This window comes from Ixodes scapularis, unplaced genomic scaffold (assembly GCF_016920785.2).
Source record: "Ixodes scapularis isolate PalLabHiFi unplaced genomic scaffold, ASM1692078v2 PGA_scaffold12__126_contigs__length_90152505, whole genome shotgun sequence".
NCBI classification, from domain to species: domain Eukaryota; kingdom Metazoa; phylum Arthropoda; class Arachnida; order Ixodida; family Ixodidae; genus Ixodes; species Ixodes scapularis.
The window spans coordinates 73427595-73445962 of NW_024609838.1; the positions used below are offsets into that span (position 1 = coordinate 73427595).

Here is an 18368-nt window from a genome sequence, read left to right on the forward strand (position 1 = left end):
ATACCTTGGCGGGGGCACCAATATGGTCTACTAAAACTCTACTTTTTATCAATAATTCTTACAGTTACGCGTTTCTTTCATTTTTAGGTAACGTAGGTCAGTAACGCGCTCCTTTATTTTGCAGGTAATGAGTAACGCATTTCGTTACATCTTCGCTAACGCTTAGAACACTGCAACAAAGTTTCTGGGCAACCCATGCGACCTGACGAAGAACGAGAAAAAAAAGACCCGTGGACCCCAAGTGGCTTCCATCCTGCGAACGGCACTGTCTTTAACGCATTTAGTTTTACTTCACTTCGAAGTAAAGAATGGTGCACGATTTCTTTTTGTTTGTCAAACGTTTATTGTACCTGCAGTAAAGCTGTTCCCTTTCTGAAATATTCTAACAAGTTGGTTCTCTGTTCAGTAAACAAAATCCACAGATCGAAGCATATTTCTGCCGAATCTGTCTTATTGCTTTTGTGCACCGCAACCGGCTGCGGATTCAAATGGAAGGGGTGGGAGGTGGGGTGGGGGGGGGGGGGGTGGTCCTGGTGTCCTGACCACTGTCATGAATTTCGCACGTGTAAACGTTTAGGGCGGCGAAAAAGGAGGAGGCAGTCCTCAAATATCTAACACGGTGACTACCCCTCTGGAAATACCCGTATTCTCCCATGACTGCCGCTAATGTACAATCACTCATGTCAGCTGGTAAACATTATTAGAGAGTTTTAGTTGACATTTGGGCTTAATGACTCCATAGAACAAAACAGCACCCCACCCAAAATTGATTTTCATACATCACTATGTAAGCGTGGCCCATGGATATATATATACTATTATATTGTAAAAGGTTTGCAAATAACGCGCCGATTTTATGTTTCTTTACAGTAAACAACACTTGTTTGAGTAAACAAAGGTAGCGTTTTGACTACTGTGGAATCGGGTCGTACTTAATATTCAAAAAGCATACCTGTCGCCACAACAGGAATTAAGGTTTTCATGCCTCATTTTCGATTCTGAGCACTTCGCATGCCCATGATGCGCTTGAGTCCAAAGGCTTGCTCTGCAAACCCTTCAACGTTCACCATTCCACAGCCGAGTGCGCCGTCTCAGCAGCCCAGCACGTACGAGTTTCTCTCTTTGCAAAAACAGAAAGCATGCGCCATGCGCAAAAACGCTGAAAATGACAGCGTCCAGAGCCCTTTTTTGGAACGGTTAATATCCTTACATATGTCGGCGAGTTTCTCGGCTACGTCGGCTCGCAAGGTGTGGACGGTGTGAAGGTATCTCGTCTTTTGGCTGGTGATGTGCCGGGGACGGAATTGTGCTTTGACTTGCGTCAGCCATACTCTGGGGTGTTTAGACCAAAATGGCAGAAGCAGAAAGTTCTAGATTGTGACTGTGATGAGAACGTCGCCGTGAGGAATGTTGAGCCGGCGTGAGCCATGGAAGCAGCAGCAGGGTGGATGGCGTGAGTCCGATGCCGGCTCACCACTATCTGTAGGAGCTGGATTGTGACAACCAGTACAGACAGTGGTAGAAATCGAACTGTGTTTTTTTTCCTGCGCCGCGCGAGCCTCGGGTTTGTTCATTTGTTTACAGATCGGCGTGTGCTGACCGTGAGGGTCGCTATAAGGCCCCCCCTGTACAGCGATGGATGTCGGAGGAGCCCAAGCGACGCGCTTGGGTCTAAGGGCAGACGTCGAAGGTGGCGGTGGAGTAGTGACGGCAGAGGCTGGCGTAGACAGGGTAGTGTACAGGTAGGCCGGCTTGACACGGTCTGTATAGCGACAACGTTACAGTGAACATTCATGTCGAGAGTGTAGGTGATCAATCACACTGGAAGATCCATCGTAAAGTGGTGTGAGAGGTCAACAAATCTCATTGTGCAATAACAAATTGTGGTTGCACGACTCAATGACTTGACCTATGACAATCTGCTGAGGACACATCTGAGCGGGAATAGTTGGTCGCAGCTCGCGGATGGTGCGTCGAAGGTATGCGACATTGCTTCATAGTTCGTGTTGAGAGACGGGGGAGGTTAGAGAGAAATAATCTCCATGGAGGTGCAATATGGAACCGTAGACGAGCTTAGCCGTCTTACAGCCAAGCTCTGGCCTGGGCGCCAGCGAAGGCCCACGAGAACGAGGGGGAGATGGTCCGCCCAACGTTTTCTTTATAGATTGACCTGTGCTGATCGCGAGGATCGCAATACATAACGCCAGGAACATCTACTGCTGCTTCAATGTGCCATATGTGTAACTGTCACGCTCGGTTTAGCACAAGCGAAGCTTCGCTTCAGTTACGGACCCGTTCACTCCCTGCATAGAAGAAGTTTTACGTAAGCCTCGACGACTGCGGCATCGTTGCCCACATGGGAAACAGGGACGGAAGTAGGACGTTTCCGGGAATGGCGTTACTCCACCTGAACCTTCTTACAGCCTGTCCGGGGATATTGATGACGATTTGTTTCGGTGGCTTACTGGTGGCTTCTCGTGGCGGCAAAACTTGGGTTATCAAATGGGAGTGACAACCTCTATGGTATGTGTTACAAGCACTGCGGAATTTAGAAGCCATCGTCCTAATGAAAACCAACACGGCCAAAGGCGTTACTCTTATTTCCGGCGCTGAAAGAAGAATCGTCCGACTAAAGGACTGATCTAAAGAACGCATTATGGTAGTCGTTGTGGCAAGCCATGATTGGCCAAACGGGTATTTTGCATCACGATCAACTGGTGGTCTAGCAAAGAAAACAAAAAAGAGGTCATTCGCTTTATCTGGCCGAACAAAAATATCGGGTCTAAAGAACTCTTGGAAAAGATTCAGAGGACGCTCATCGTATTATACATTGGGTTTGAGGAACCCGTAAAACAACAACAAAGATAGTGTCTTCTTTGTCTATCTGATCAACGGGCACTTAGCAAATGGCTGCGTTATTATTAAGTTACACGGACGCGTTTCCGTGAAAGCTCGTCTGCATCAAATATGTTGAATATGTTAAATTCTTGACCAGTTAAGTTTTAGAAGTCAAACTTTACTTGTTGTTCTAAATAAGTGATCCCGAATCGGAATTCTAATTTGGTGAAGGATCTAATGCGCATTCCACGTGCAAAACTCAATTTTATTGCGAACTTTAATCAAAGACCCGCACCGGCTGGAATGGTGAGCCAGCCATGAAATTGCACACATCAAGTTGAATACCCTCTTTCCTAATGAATGAAAGGAAGTCTTTTCTAGATTAAATCAATACAGGGTGTATTGAATTCAGCGTATATTACGCAGCCAAAAATCTCTGCACCCCAGGGTTGTGAACGCATATATAGTGTCTGACATCCATCAAAAGAAAGCTAATTCTCAAGTTCCGATCACGTTCCGCAGACCGGTAAATAAAGAAGGCAGCGCGCAAATGGGGATAATTAAAACGGACTATAGACCGTGATATACACGTATACTCATTGATTTACGTGCATCGTTTTACTACTTCATTATGCGGAACTTGAATTGGGCACGAGTTGGGTTCTCATTAAAAGAAGTGCAGACATTGTTAGCTAACTGTTGAGAATGAACAACAATTGCTGTGCAACTTACGTGTAGTGTATGAAAATACCAAATTCAGTGCCGGTACTCTCTTGGTCTTTCGACATATTCAGGAACTTCTCCAACCTTTGTGTTGAGTTTTTAAGGAACGTGTGGCCATGGGGAGGTTCGTAGATGGAGTTCAGGAACGTGTAGTCACAAACTCCCGGATGTGTAGCCTTAATCACCGTTACGTACTGCACGTCATATACGCATAAGATTGGTCTCTTCTTCATAGGAGACCCTGTGGAGGGGGAAAGCATAATTATGTTCCACTTCGCGAGTAATGTTTAATACTATGCAGGAAAAGATCTTTGGTTCTACTTTGATAAAAAAAAAGAAAAGATAAATAGTTCTCATTATATACGCATGCCCCTTGAAAATACACGCTATAGCTAATATATTACAGGCATGGAAAGGCAAAATTGGGCATTAGGTGGACCGTAGATACACATAAGGGTGAATTCCATGGAGTGAATATTCTTTCATTTATTTTTAGTGTCCACTAACAGTTCAGTTCCGCACTTTCCTATTTTTCCTCAACTAAAGTAAAATATTTTTAAGGGAAAACAAAACATTGACATTAATACTGTCAAAATATAAGTAGGCTATACCAAAACGTAGGCGTAGTACCGCATGGATGTATTCAGTATGGGAACAGTGTATGTAAATGTTATGCGAGCCACGGGTGCTCCGAGATGCGAATCGGGAGGATAAAAAATTAGCGCAGTGTAGTAGACTTTCGAGAAACACGTAAAGCGCCGTTCACACACTTGCTGCCGAGTAGGACGGAGAAAGACAAGACCGTTTTTAAGCCTCTCACGACGTCTTAGGACCGGTTCCGCAGCAGCGCACCCGGCCCCAGGACGTCCTAGAGGCTTAAAAACCGGTCTTATTTCCCTCGATTACAAGTGTGTGGACGAGCCTTGAAAGAGCTATGCGATAATTTCACTGCCTTCCTTAAATAGCTTGCGACTTGGTGTCTCGACCCTTTTGCAGTAAAGAAAAAAAAAAAATTTTTGCCCTCATGTCCAAGTATTTTTTTTTTTTTTTTTTTAATTTTATATGGGCAAAGATTGAGGCTTTCGGGCACCTCTGAATTCCTTCACCATCATCCGAGTCACGTGCGCTGTGATGTAAATGGGGAACGCGCGGAGTTCCGGTGGAGCTCTCTCTCTAGAGCCATCAGTAAAGAGCGAGAACTCACCCGCTCATGACCACGTGCTTGCGCAGCGCGGTCAACATGGCGAAAGGAGGAAAGTCTCATCCGGGTCCGGCCATCCCCGTCCGGCTCTGCCCCCGTCCCCTTTCGGCTTCTGGCGGCTGATCGCGATAGCAGCTAGAGCTGACGGTTTTTTTGACCTCGGATAGACGGCGCCACTAGAACTTCGTAGGATAAAAGTTTTGTCGATGATACCAGCTTTTTGACGCATTTATATTTACGCTGGAATGACAAGATTTATAGAAAAGTTACCTTTTATCGAGCAGGTATGTGCGCAACTTCCTATCTTTTTCAAGTCCCTCATTGACGTCAAGCCGCGTGGTTCTCTTAGCCGCCGCTCGCGGCTGCAGGTCGGGAAGTATTCTAAGTTTTGCCTCATGAATACGTGGCGGAATCGCAACACCTCGAAGAAAGGAGATGTGATTTGTTCTCTCTTGTGACAAGATAAACAATTTCAAAATTAGAAAATGCAAATACTTTCAACGTTAAAATCGTTCAACAGCTCCTTTACGCGGATGTAGTTGAGAAGCAAGGGAGGATCGATAACTCCGTTCAGCACCATGTAGACGAACATCAAATCCCACACCGTTCTCCTGTTGCGCAATGTATCTCACTTCACTAGTCTGCGCGGCCTTTTGTATCTAAAGTAATCATTAGGCTTAAGTTATCGATCATATGACAAACGAATGAATATTCTCTTTTTTACGATAACGAAGGTGGTACATGGAAGACAAACAGACGACAGAGTGAAACTAAGAAGCTTGGTTGCAACGAAACACATTTAAAAGGGCCCGATGTTTTAGAAATAAAGCTGACGAGGGTAGAAAGTTGGGCGAGTTGGTGATTCACAATGATTAAAAAGCGCGACAGGACAACGGACTGTGTCTGTGTCTCCTTCTGTGCCCCTTGTCCTGTCGCGCTTTTTAATAATTATGAATCACCAACTCGCCCAACATTCTACCCTCGTCAGACGACAGAGGCTTTCGACTTGAAACAAAACGTTTCCTGGTCTCACTTAGCCTCCGGAAGCTCGACGGGGGAGCGTCGGGGAGAGGGAGGGAGGGTGGTGGGTGAGACCCAGGGGGAGAAAGCGAAGAAGAGGAGGAGAAGAAGCCGGAATTTTCTTTTTTGTTTACGTTATCAGTTGGCCTATTCCTTGTCGTTCCCTCCCTCCTTTCTCTCTACGCGCAGATCTCTCGTAGGACCACGCGCTGTATCCGCCGATACAGATCTTGTGTATCGGCTGAGCCTGAGCTACAGCATATGCCGACTGGTGATGACGTGTACACACGTGACCGTGGGAATTCCCCGGCTTTTTTTCTGGGTGGCTATGGGTTTGTCCGGCTGCCTAAGCACGATCACAAGCGGCAGCTATCATCCGCGTTGCGGCTCCGCAGCCCGGCGGCTCGGCTCATCGGCCAACTGGCAGGCACCGCCGGCGCCGTTCATTCTACTCTGTGCCCGTCCGCGCCGCAAAAATAAGAGGAGCGAACAAAAAGAAAAAAGCAGGCCCACCGAAAATGCCCTTCCTAAGTCCTACAAAATAGTACCAAAGAAATCCCTTCGTTATGCCAATTGTAAAAAAAAAAAAGAAAGAAAAAAGATGGGAATTGCGTTAATGCCCCGATCATACTATACTCTGTTTCACCTTATGATGTACCGCAGGAAGGGCTACAAGCGCGAGCTCCTTGGTCTAGGGCACGTCTCGGCGGCACTAGCTCTCGTGCGTCAAGAGCAGCTCTCAAGGCTATGAGCTCGCGCTTCTAGCGTTCTCTGCGGTTCAACATAAGATAAAACGGAGTATATAATTAGCTTGAATAGTTGTTCCAATGTTAGTTTGAACGTCTAGAAAGCGGGAATCACGCTTTGTTAAAAGCTGCGTACACAGAGCGGTACTTTCGTTCTTCGACATCGTTGTGGTCGGTCGGAGGTGTCCGCGTGAAGTGTGTCGTTTCTCACCCCAGTCTGTGCTGCCTTTGCGCACGCGACGTTGAGTGTCCCTGACAGTTTCATTTGCGATTGTGTTGTGGGCCAGTGATCTCGGACTACTTGTGTAGAGTTTTCTGTTCTCATTGTCCGTACATTTTAGTCGCAAGAAGTTTATGGCAACGGACGTTACCACTCTCGTTGCCGATTTCTAGCGTACAATGGCATTGACACTTAAACCGCTCAACCTAAAGTTATTTGCCTGGCGTTTCGGCGAGCGGTTTCACGTTCGAAGTTATATGCGACATAGGCCGTTTGTAATTTATGGATAGACGTGACAAACCTAAAACAGATCCCTTGCGTCTGTTTTTTCTTTCTATCTTACGTTTTAAAAGATTAATCTTTGCGAAATATTGAATGAACTCCGTGCGAACGAAACTAATCTTGGCGTTTCGTTGGGATCCAAAGACTTGTCGCGCCTGTGTTTGGCCCGAAATTCGGTGTCGACTGGTTATTCGCTCGCACTTGCGGCTTCCGCTTATAGAGTTGAGTTTCGACAGCGGCGAATGGATCAGCCCTTTTCAATCGCCGAAGCCGAAAGGATCCAATCGGGACCCCTGAAAGCGTGCTGGACCGAGTTGAAACTGATTTAAAGTGAGCAAGAAACTCCTGGTCTGCAAGCAAAATCCAACCAAAACGTCCGCCCGAATTAAACCGGATATTCGTTCAATGCGAATTTGAGGTCCGAAGTGGATTTAATATTTTTTAGTCTGGCCTTTATCTGACATCTTCGTTTCGGGATTTGTAGTTGTGCTGCGCCGTTTGAAAGGGATACCGATAAAAGGATCGTCGGATAAAGGAATATTTAGTCAATTGTTCCGATACGTTCCATAACGATGCTCGCTACGGTATAATGTGTGCACACACGTGATCAATTAAACCTACGTAAGGATTTTAAGTTTTTAAGGCAGCGGAGCGAGAAGTGGCAAATGCGAATACATTTTTTGTAAGTCGACGTACATTCACATAAAACGTGCCTTGCCTTTTTGTTTTAATTAGAGGAACGCTATCTTAACTAATTTGGAGGGTTTCAAATATACCGGTGTTACAATTCAACAAAATTTATTATAGCGGACCTATATCGAAACATTTTCTTTTCTGCTTATCGAAGCCTATCCTTCCTCAGACAGATATAAAAAAAATATTAAAGACGGGGACGATAGGGAGGGGAGGGTATGCCCCTACTCTTCCTCTGCATCTTCTCCTCCTCCCGTCTCTCCCATCCTTTTCTGCTTCTCGTCTCCCCTCCTTTCTTCCTCCTCCTCTCCCCTTCTCTTCCTTCTCCCCTACTCCTGAGCTATCCTCTTCCCTCCTCCTCTTCTCCCCTTCACAACCTCCTCCTTTCTCCCTCATCATCTCCCCTCTTCCTCCTTCCCTCCTCCTCCTGTGCCCTCCTCCACCTCCCCATGTGACGTCGATTCCCCGCTGAACCTAGCGGAGAAACTGAATTTGTTCATAGTTGATATGATACCAACTCATCTGACGTCATTTTCCCCGCTGAACTTAGAGGGAATCGAATTGTTGTTGAGGTCACTTGACGCCAATTTTCCCGCTGACACGATTTTACGTACCGTTTCGCATCGTGCTTCATGTTCGGCCATGAGACCATCTTTGTTCGTTTCTTGTACGTCCTCAAAACTTTATCATGGCCGCCCGACGCTGTGCTGTCGTGGTAAAGCATGATAACTGTGGGGACAAGAGTGCTGGGAACATGGTACCTTCTATAGTTGAAAGTCAAAGTCTCCGTCCCTTCCCAGAGTTTCGCTTGATCAATGGTTTCTGAATTGTCTACGTTTAGTGAAATTACCTATCTCGATAAGGCATCCGCATCCGTCAGGTAGACCATGGGCCGGTGAGATACCTGAAAGTCAAGCTGTTGAAGCTCGTTGATCCACCTTGATAGTTTTCCTTTAGGCGGAGTCATGTTGAGAAGATGTGTGAGGGGTTGATGATCTGTGAACAACTTAAATATTGCTCCCTCCAGGTATGAGCGGAAGTACCTCACAGCTTTCAGAATCACTAGTGCTTCCTTCTCAGAAGTAATCTAATTCAATTCAAGCTTTGAAAATGTGCAGCTGCAATAGCCACCAACTCGCATTCGGCAATGACCTTGCTCTGTGATGTCCCGCTGGTATAGGACAGCTCCTCCTCCATGATGAGAGGCGTCCCGTTTAAGTTCAAAAGGGAGTCTGAAATCGGGCGTACAAACAACCGGGCCCGAAGAAATTATCTGGACTAAGCTACGAAATGCTGTCTCACATTCGTCAGTCCACTCAAATTCGACATATTTCTGCACCACCGTGGTGAAGCACTTTGTTTTCAATGTGTAGTTTCTAATAAATGCTCCAAAGTGTCCAGCGAGTCCCAGAAAAGCTCTAAAAAAATGAACGTTGTATGGTGTGACCATTTTGTGAAACTGATGACGGATTAGTCCTTGGTACTCTTTGTGGAAACATCAAATACCCGGCCCAGAAATATCACCTTGCTCTGGAAAAACTTACTCTATTTACAAATAGCTTTTAGGCGGGCCTCACTTATTGCTGACAACACCTTCGACAAATTTCAAACATGCTCCTCCTTTGATTTGGAATAAATGAGGACATCATCAAAGTACACCTGGCAGAAGGCTCCGATGGATTGGCTCAAAACTGTTGTAATTATTTTCTAGAATTATGCGGGTGATTTTTTTAGCCAAACGGTAGTCGGTTCCATTCATCCAAACCGAAAGGTGTAGTGAAGGCAGTGTAGCATTTTGTATCTTTGGCCAGAAACGTTTACAGATGTTGATACGCCTGAAAACCTGGCATCTACCCATTTCATCAATAATGCTGTCAATCCTTGGCATCGGAAGAGAAATCAGGGCTGTCTGTTGGTTGAGGGTGCGGTAGTCCGTACACAACCTGAAGCACCCCTGTTCTTTAGGGGCGATGGTCACTGGTGAGGCAAACGGTGAAACCAAAGGTCGAATGATGTCCGCAACCAACATCTTCTGTAGTTCCTCTTTTAGCCATAGCTTCTTTTGTCTTGTCATGTTGTACGGCTGTTTACGAATAACGTTCTTGTCGATGAGTACGAAAGGTACTTAAAATTCTGTGGTGGCACGAGGATGTATGTCGTGACTCAAAACAATTGTGGATACTTCTGGCTAACCCCTTGTTTTTTTCGAACAAGTTTCAGTTTTCGTCCTTGAGTTTATGTGATTTTGATGTGTAATAGACCTGTCCCCGAAATTCAGTCCGGCCACTTTGGTCACTATCATCTGTGGAACGGCATTTGTGCCATACCAATGGCGGCCTTGTAGTGACTGATAAAGGAAAACGTTGAAGATGCTCCTAAGCGAATGATGTGAGGCCTGTACATTCGGAGGGCTTGTATGACGCGACGTTGGAATGGAATGCAAGAGCTACGTAAGCGTTCATTTCTAACTCAGATTCAGTCAATCTGTGGGCGGCACACAACAGGCTTTAAAGCCGTTCGGTGTATTAGCGACGAGATGTTTTAATGGCGCCCTCGTATGGTTACCATTCGTGACGTCATTACCTTGCGAACAACAAGTTCGATGGTGCTTGTAATTAGCATGGCGGAAGCTCGAAATCATAGCGTTCTTGAACCAACACTGTCAACACCGTCAAAATTGAAGTTTTCACGTTCCTCTTATTTCCGTCCGTGAAAACTCCTTTGCTGACGTCAAAGTCAGCATTCCGCCAATCGTGGAAGGCCGACCACCGCCACGCTTTCGATCGCGCACGTCGCCAATAGAATGTTCTTGAGGCAGCTGTGTAAGTTGGAGTTTTGTTTTGACTAGGGTGCCTCAATGTCCTTCTGTTTAGGGTAGGGCGCCTTCATGTGCGCTTTGCTTAGGGTGGTGGCATCTCGCATTTTGTGCCACAGGTTTATTTTTATTTTTTGTTCAGAAGCGCGTGAAAGAGCGTGACACTGCACGCGTTTGTGGCGCTGACTGTGCTATGGCGACATTTTGTTTTCATCGATTTCTTTGTATTTTCCCCGTGAGCGCGTGCTGTCGGCATCGGGTACTACAAAGGGTGGCATCACCCTAAACAGAAGGACATTAAGGCACCCTAATTTAGGGTGATGCCACCCTTTGTGGTACCAGATGCCGACAGCACGCGCTCACGGGCAAACTACAAAGAAAGCGACGAAAAGCAAAATGTCGCCATAGCAGAGTCAGCGCCACAAGCGCGTGCAGGGACACGCTCGTTCACGCGCTTCTCAACAAAAAAATAAAAATAAACGTGTGTGACAAAATGGCTAGATGCCACATCCCTAAGCAAAGCGCGCATGAAGCCACCCTAGTTTTGACTGCAGGTTCTTGGTCACCATCGAACTGAAAGTGATTGAGAAAGAACTTACATTGAACAATTTCTCGCGTGCCATTGACTTGCGAAAGTGAAGGTGCAGATACAAGTTCATTTCCGCCATTGATATGGCAAAACCTAAGCTGCTATTCAAACTACCAGATGGCACTGAATTTAGGATAGGGTCTATAAACTCGAAGAAGTAAAACAAAACAGTCTCCAGGTTTGTCCTCGGGTGTGTCTGTTGACCCTCGTTTATTCGTTTTATGTTTCTTATTCCCCCGTGCGAGGACCGTTTTCCATGGGATTTGCCTGTGTTGCAACCTGGTTCGTAGACCGGTTCCAGTCGTAATTACGCCGCTCCAGATGATCGTGTAAACGATCGTGTTTCCTACCCATTAGGTCTTGAGTCATCCGACGGCTTTGATACTGATTCTTGTGAGCCAGTGGGTTGGGCAGGTGCTGAAGACACTGGAGTACTGATTGATCCAACTTTGGCGATTTTACTTAAAGTCGCGTTTGCCGGTCTTGTGGAATCTGCGGGTGATTAGGGCTACTGTTTCAGAAGGTGGTAGCCCTGGTTCAGCAAGTTCAAGAAGACCTCTCTTCCAGTGGAGAGCCTGATCGGAGCTTGACGAAAATTGCGCGGTCCCATCCCTCTACCGCGTTTTCCTTAAAATTTAAAATAAAAAAGATGTGTTTCCAATCGCTCCTGCTTGCCGCGAGGTGGTCGCTCAGGTGCAGATCATACCAGCTCTTGTCGATTCTATCAAGATAAAGACGCATGTTCTTAATCCTATCTTCTTCGGTTACGCAGTAGTTCTTTTCTGCGGCATATTTATAAACATCGATCCAAACCTTTGTACTTGAAAAGAAACCATCGAATATATCTAGTGTGACGAGCTCAAAAAGAGGTCGTTGTGGGGCTTTCAGTGCCAACACGATCGCTCCCGTTAGCACGGTTCGCTGCGCCATTTTCTGCTGATACAACTGTAGCGACTCAAGCATGAGTGTTTCAGTATGGAAGTTGACGCGTCCGGGCGATTTAGGTAACGGAGGCTGGGTTTAGAACCAAGTCTTCAAATGCCGAAAGCTGCATATTCCCCTTAGCCGACCCTTTGCCGATGAATTCCTCGGGTGAGAGCTTGGCCTTTCGAAGAACAAACTCAATTAATTCCGGAGTGATGACGTGTCCAGGCAGCCGTCGTTCATCATCGTCTTCTTGGTAGCTTACCAAGACCACTTCGTTCTGTGCCGTTTTATCCACGGTAAATGTTACCTACATTTCGGCTCCTGCTTGAGAATCCTGTCCACTCCGCCGATATGCAATAATCCTTAGCTTGATATTACGAACTCGTTGGTTAATTTGAAACGTTCGATTTATCCTACACTATTCCGTATATCGTTCTCTTCTTTCTCTCCTTCGCTTGCCCCTTGTCGTCGTTATCGTCGCCGATCTGATACGAACCCACTTCAATTGTGTTTAATCGTGTTACCATCTACCAAACTCTCCTGTAATGTCCATAAAAAAAACGACAACGGCAAAAAAAAAAAAAAATTTGCTCCAGACTTAACGACAAAGTGACTAAACACGCAACAAATTAACAAAAAAAAATTATCAAGGCTAACAAAAAAAAAAAAGAACAGATATTTTAACATGCACAGTGACCGCCGTTATGTTTTTAACTGGAGAGTCGAGAAATATGTTTGGCCGAAAAACCCAAGAACCCTTGAGCACTGCTCCGGGGAGCTCTCGGGCTTCGCCTAGGCCGACTAGCGCGACGTCACACGCGGGCCCCCCCCCCCCCCCCCCCCCCCCCCGGCCTTCCTTCCCTATTTGGATTTGGCCTGGACACAGTTGACGTGGTTGCGGGTGGAATGACGGCAAAGGGGAGGGCTCCGCCTCCCCGCTATTACGTGGATTTTTGGTCTTCGGACAGCGTCATTTTTCGCCGGGGGCACAACAGCTGCCACTGTCAAAACTAACGCGGAACACCGACTGGACACGAGTGCTGGAAGTCGCGTACTTGCTGATTGGATACGAGCAGCAACCGAACGCTAATGCCCACCACGTGTCTAATACATGCGTATGCGTCCCGTGCTGTTCTCCGGTAGACCGATGTGCCGTAATGGCATCACTCCAACGAAAATAGCGCAAATAAATTTGCGGTAATTAATATTGTAAAATAATATATCGGCTAGGCTGGTAATTTTGTAACATAATTACTTTGAGGTAGTAATTTCGAGAAAGTTACGTATTAACTTTCCAATTACGCTTTCCACGAATTAACAATATTCGTTTGTGAGCTTTAGGAAGAAAGAAAAAGTCGAAAATGTGTTTGCCGGATCAAACATATCAAAATATTGAGCGACAAATATTGTAGCAAATTAAATTAGTCTAATTTGAGCCCAACACCCCGTACGTGGAACGCGACAGACGCACACTGTTTGGAAAAAAAAAAGATGTAGAAAGTTTTGTTTTTGTTTTTTTTTACTTGAAAACATTGACCGAAGGCCATTATTCCCGAAACTCAAGACAAGGCAGATTCAAGGCACCACTTCACCAGGACAAAACAAAGCTTTCATGCAAGGGAACACTCAACGCATTTCAAAAACTGAGACGAGGGGACGCGCACATTCCCCGCCTTGTTGCTCTTTCACCAAACAAGGCCTACCGTCGAGCTTTGGCCGTGGTTATCTGAAGCACATAGGACAGCAATCAATAGTTAATTAATCGAAAATGCCCTGTCATTAACCCAGTACGATTTGTGGGTAAGCTTAGCCTTGGCAAATATGTTTTTTGTAGTTTGAATATACGGTGAGCACCACCTTGCTCAAGAGCACTTAGTCGGTGGTTCAGAGAACTTTCCTTTCTACCGGCAAAACAATCCAAGCTGGAAGCCATTCCCAGCGTAGCGGAGATCAAAATTGAGTCGCCGTGACATTTTACTCACGTGTTATTGTTGTTGTTGGTGTTGTTGTTGTTGTTGTTGTTGTTCTCCTCGTCGTCGTCGTTGTTGTTGTAGGTTTTGTTGTTGTTGTCCTCCTCGTCGTCGTCGTTGTTGTTGTTGTTGGTTTTCTTGTTGTTGTTCTCCTCGTCGTCGTCGTTGTTGTTGTTGTAGGTTTTGTTGTTGTTCTCCTCGTCGTCGTCGTCGTTGTTGTTGTTGTAGTTGTTGTTGGCATCGTGGCTGTCATGGTTTTTGATGCTCTGCTTGTTATAATCGTTCTCCTTGGGGTGACTGTCGTGGCGATCGGTGTCGTTACAATTTTTGATCTTGATAGCGTTGTACCCGTTGTCCTGGCGATAGCAACGGGAGCTGGTGGATATGCCAATGAACCAGAAGCATCGGGTCCTGAGTCCTTCGCGTTTTCTGTTGTCTCGTCCATTCCAGAATCTGTTAAAGTAACTGATCGAGCAACGTTTATGGTGCATGGCGCTTTCAGAAAACAAAATTACACCAGTTTGATCACACTGATAATGAGAAGGGGGGAAACAGAATGTGTTGAACTAGCACGCCTCATGAATCGTGCGGGTTGTGCATGATGTCTGTTGTTGGTGGGAATAGAGCTCATTTGTGTGGGGCTTGCGCAACCACACAGATCCTGGGGCCCTAATCTAGACACTTGGCGAAAAAGTGGGCGAGAAATCTGGCGGCTATGATTGGCCGGCGCCAAGGTCAAGTGCTGCGTTGGCCAATCACGGACGCCAGATTTCTCGCCCACTTTTGCTCCAAGTGTACAGATTATGGCCCCTGCACACGATAGATAAAAAGATTATGCGTGCCCCGGTCTTAGCATAACTAATCTGGTGTAAATATTTGACTTTGTAAGTCAACTGTTAGATATACAAACACTCATGCTCCGCTTAGCACGGTCGGGTGGTATTTAGTCTATATTCGAATAACTTTAGGGCGAATTCTTCTATTTGTGTCTTATTCATGAGCCCGAAGTGCAGCCTCCTGCAATATAAAAGAACCCCTGGGATCGTGTGTTAGAGGCGGTGGCGGGCGTGGGCACTGCGCTTGCTGCAGGCGATTCTACACTACCTTAAGGGGAAACCACTCACTCGGTGCTTAACCGGGCTTGAACACGATCAACAGTTTGTTGGTTTCGGTTTATCGGAAGAGCGCGCTTCATTGGCGTCATGCCCACAGATATGATCACAAAGGCTCCAAACAAACTATACTTCGTTTCACAATATGTCCGAGTGCGGACGATGTTATGAGCCTAAGGGCCAATCAAAGATGCGAAAAGCGCAACGTCACGGCATGATTTCAGCGCTTGATAGGTCTAGCCGGCGGAGGAGCACGCACAGAGAGACGGCGAATACCGGCATTTTTTTTATTAATGCAGAAAGCACGCCATGACTTTGTGCCTCCTTCGCTGTTTGGATATCAATTCGGCCAATAACATCGGCCGCGCTTGGACATGAAGTATAGTTATCACTGTTTTTTATCACTTGTTTTTGGTGTAAAATGTTAGAACAGGCACAGCCAAATAATCAATAATAAAGTTATACCTGAGTCCCATATTTAAAATATATATTTCGTTGAAGCGCCCATTAATTGGTTAGAGAGATGGCACAGATTTCGCGTTCTAAAAAAATCCGAATAATCGCCTTGACTCAGGTCGATCTCTCTCAGACAGCATTTGCGCGTTTGGCAAAGACTGCCGTCGCGGCAACATGACAGAACAGCACAAAACAAAACAGCAGGCAAAAAAAAAAAAAAAAAAAACAGCACGGTCAAAGCAGCACGCGTCAAGGCATGACAACGACACAACAGCACGAGTCAAAATAGCCCGTGTCAAATAGCACAGTGTCAAAACAGCAGAGCGACAGAAGAACACGTGCCAAAAGAGCACGCGACACTTAGCACATTGACAAAAGAGCACACACGTTAATACATGTTTTTATTTCGCTTGAAGACACAGTATAAACAGCACGCACCGAAATGTAAAAAAAAACATGCTGTTGACGTGTTCAGCTGAACATGCCTATTATAATGTTCTGGCACTTTGTTCGCGTAACATATCATTATCTACCGTTATATGACATTATATCATTACCTGCGCCGTTAGATTTTATTAGCTACGCATAGCTTTACGTGCATATTCAGTAATATAAAGCCTTTCCCGCTAGTCAATGATGCAATATTTCTGAATACCTTTTTAATGTCTCGTTCCCTGTTAAATCGTTAACGCTTCATATCAATACAAATACCGCACCCTCTTTTCCCAATAAAAGGATGAAGGTCACAATTCTGGACTTCAATAAAACTGCGCAATATTTTTAGTTTGTTCATTTGCCCTTATTTTACATGTTGCATATTAGCTTGCATGTGCAGTCAGAAAAGCGACAGCCCAAAAGAGTGTCAATGAGGCGGTGTTTACAAACTAGGACGGATCGTTCCGTAGTTTTTGCGAAATTCTCGCCCATGACTTTGAAACCAATTGTTTTCATCCCATTTGGCCGTCGATCATATTCTGCTGGGTGAGGCTTTGCTGGGTTTAAAGGGGTACGGAAACAAAAATTGAAATATTCAAATTTCGTTCGGAAATGAGTCAAGCATGACGGATAATAATCGGAAATGATAATCGCACGTTTGTATTTGGAACGAGTGGCTTTAGTTTTCGTTCCAAACGGTGCACTCGAGCAAGCGCTCGAAGAGAAGCGAACGGAGAGCGCGATGCGTCATGGGATATCCGGCGCAAATAAAAACAGAAAGGATTCCCCGCATTCGTGACAGCGTGGTTATAAGCTTTGCCCTTGGTGGCGTTGTCAGCGTTCTGGTGGCGTCAATAGCGTCAGCGCGTTACAACCGAGACGTTCGAAGTACCCGTGGGGTGACGAGCGTGTGGCTGGCCCAAAAAGCACGTGGCTTCCAGAACACTGTCAGATTAGGGCTGAACGGGGTGGGGAAAGCAACTTTTGTTCGGGTTTTGAGCGACGGGCTAATCTGTAGAATAGCTGTTTCCGGTTGCACGAACGAGGGTCCGAGAAAGAGGGGAGTCCTTCCTTTCCGTCTTCTTGGACCGTTTGGTGCAATGCGCGATTTGTGAGCTGAGCTAGGGGGAAAGCTAAGAAAGAAAATGTTGAAATTCCAAAGGGCGGCGCTGCTCCGAAGGACTCTATTGCGTCACGACCACGTAGCAAGTTACCCAACGTTGCTAGATTACCTCCCGAATACTGCTGCATGTATCCACCAGGTGCAGATTGATAGGTCGTTTATTTAGCTTTAAAATTAGATTTCTTTTGCCTTTCAACGTAAGAATGGTGTTTTTGAGGTTCGGGTGCAACAATCAAAAAAAAAAAAAGCGAAAATGAGAAAATAAAAAATTAGAAAATGCGCGCTGAAATTTTTTTTTTCCGTGCATCCTTAAAGGGATACTACAACGAAATGTCGGCGCTCATTCTTTGGTCTATATGCGTTCAAAAGAGCAGTATCACATGGAACATACCAAAATCTTGTTAAAAAAGTCTCGAAAAGGAATTTTAAAACGAATTAAACGATTAGCAAAGAGCACCTGGTGGATGTCGCTAACGCCTCGTTTGTAATGCTCGTCTAGGAACCTTGACAGCTAGTGATGGAGGTTGTCTCGTCTCCGGCCACGACGAGAGAAGGGGGGAAGGAGGAACTTCCCTCTTCCCGAGAATCCCTTTTGTGTGTCGCAGAAGTCGCTATTGTCCCCCTAGAAGATTATAGAAGATTAACCCGTCACTCAAAATTCGTACAAAAGCAGCCGCTTCGGTGGCTGGAACGACTAGGCCATCTTCTCGACGTCAGCCTCGCCGTAGCTTTGCTCGTCTTGAGACGGCCTACGTTGCGATTGCGTCGGATGTCACGTGCTCTAAGCTGGGCCTTCTCCGAGCGCTTGCCGGAGTGGGCCGTTTATAACGAAAAATACAGCCACCACGATCAAAATACAAACGTGCGATTGTCATTTACGGATATTGTAGATCATATTCAACCTATTTTTGAACACTACGGGAATATCTCAAAATTCGTAGAAGTATCCCTTTAAGGCCTCGATGAGCCGGGACGGGTCAGGATGTTGAAACTTGAGCGAAGATTGAATACTCCGGTGCCGAGCTTTTAGGTTGTTGTAACGCCAATGTATATGTTGAAGACAGAGCGGAGCCTCACCCAACAGAAGATCGATCGACGGACAAAGAGGATACACCCATTCGGGTTCAAAGCCATACGCCAGGTTCTTACGTATGGCGTTTGTTTACTGCATGTAAGCTATATGTAAAACAAGCGTGTACATCAAATAAACTATTTCTT

At 45.8% G+C, this 18368-nt stretch overlaps 1 pseudogene; it reads right to left on the bottom strand.

Annotated features, from left to right (window-relative positions):
- Positions 1–3566: 3566 nt before the first annotated feature.
- LOC115328804 overlaps positions 3567–18368 on the bottom strand; it is a 53548-nt pseudogene continuing 38746 nt past the window's right edge.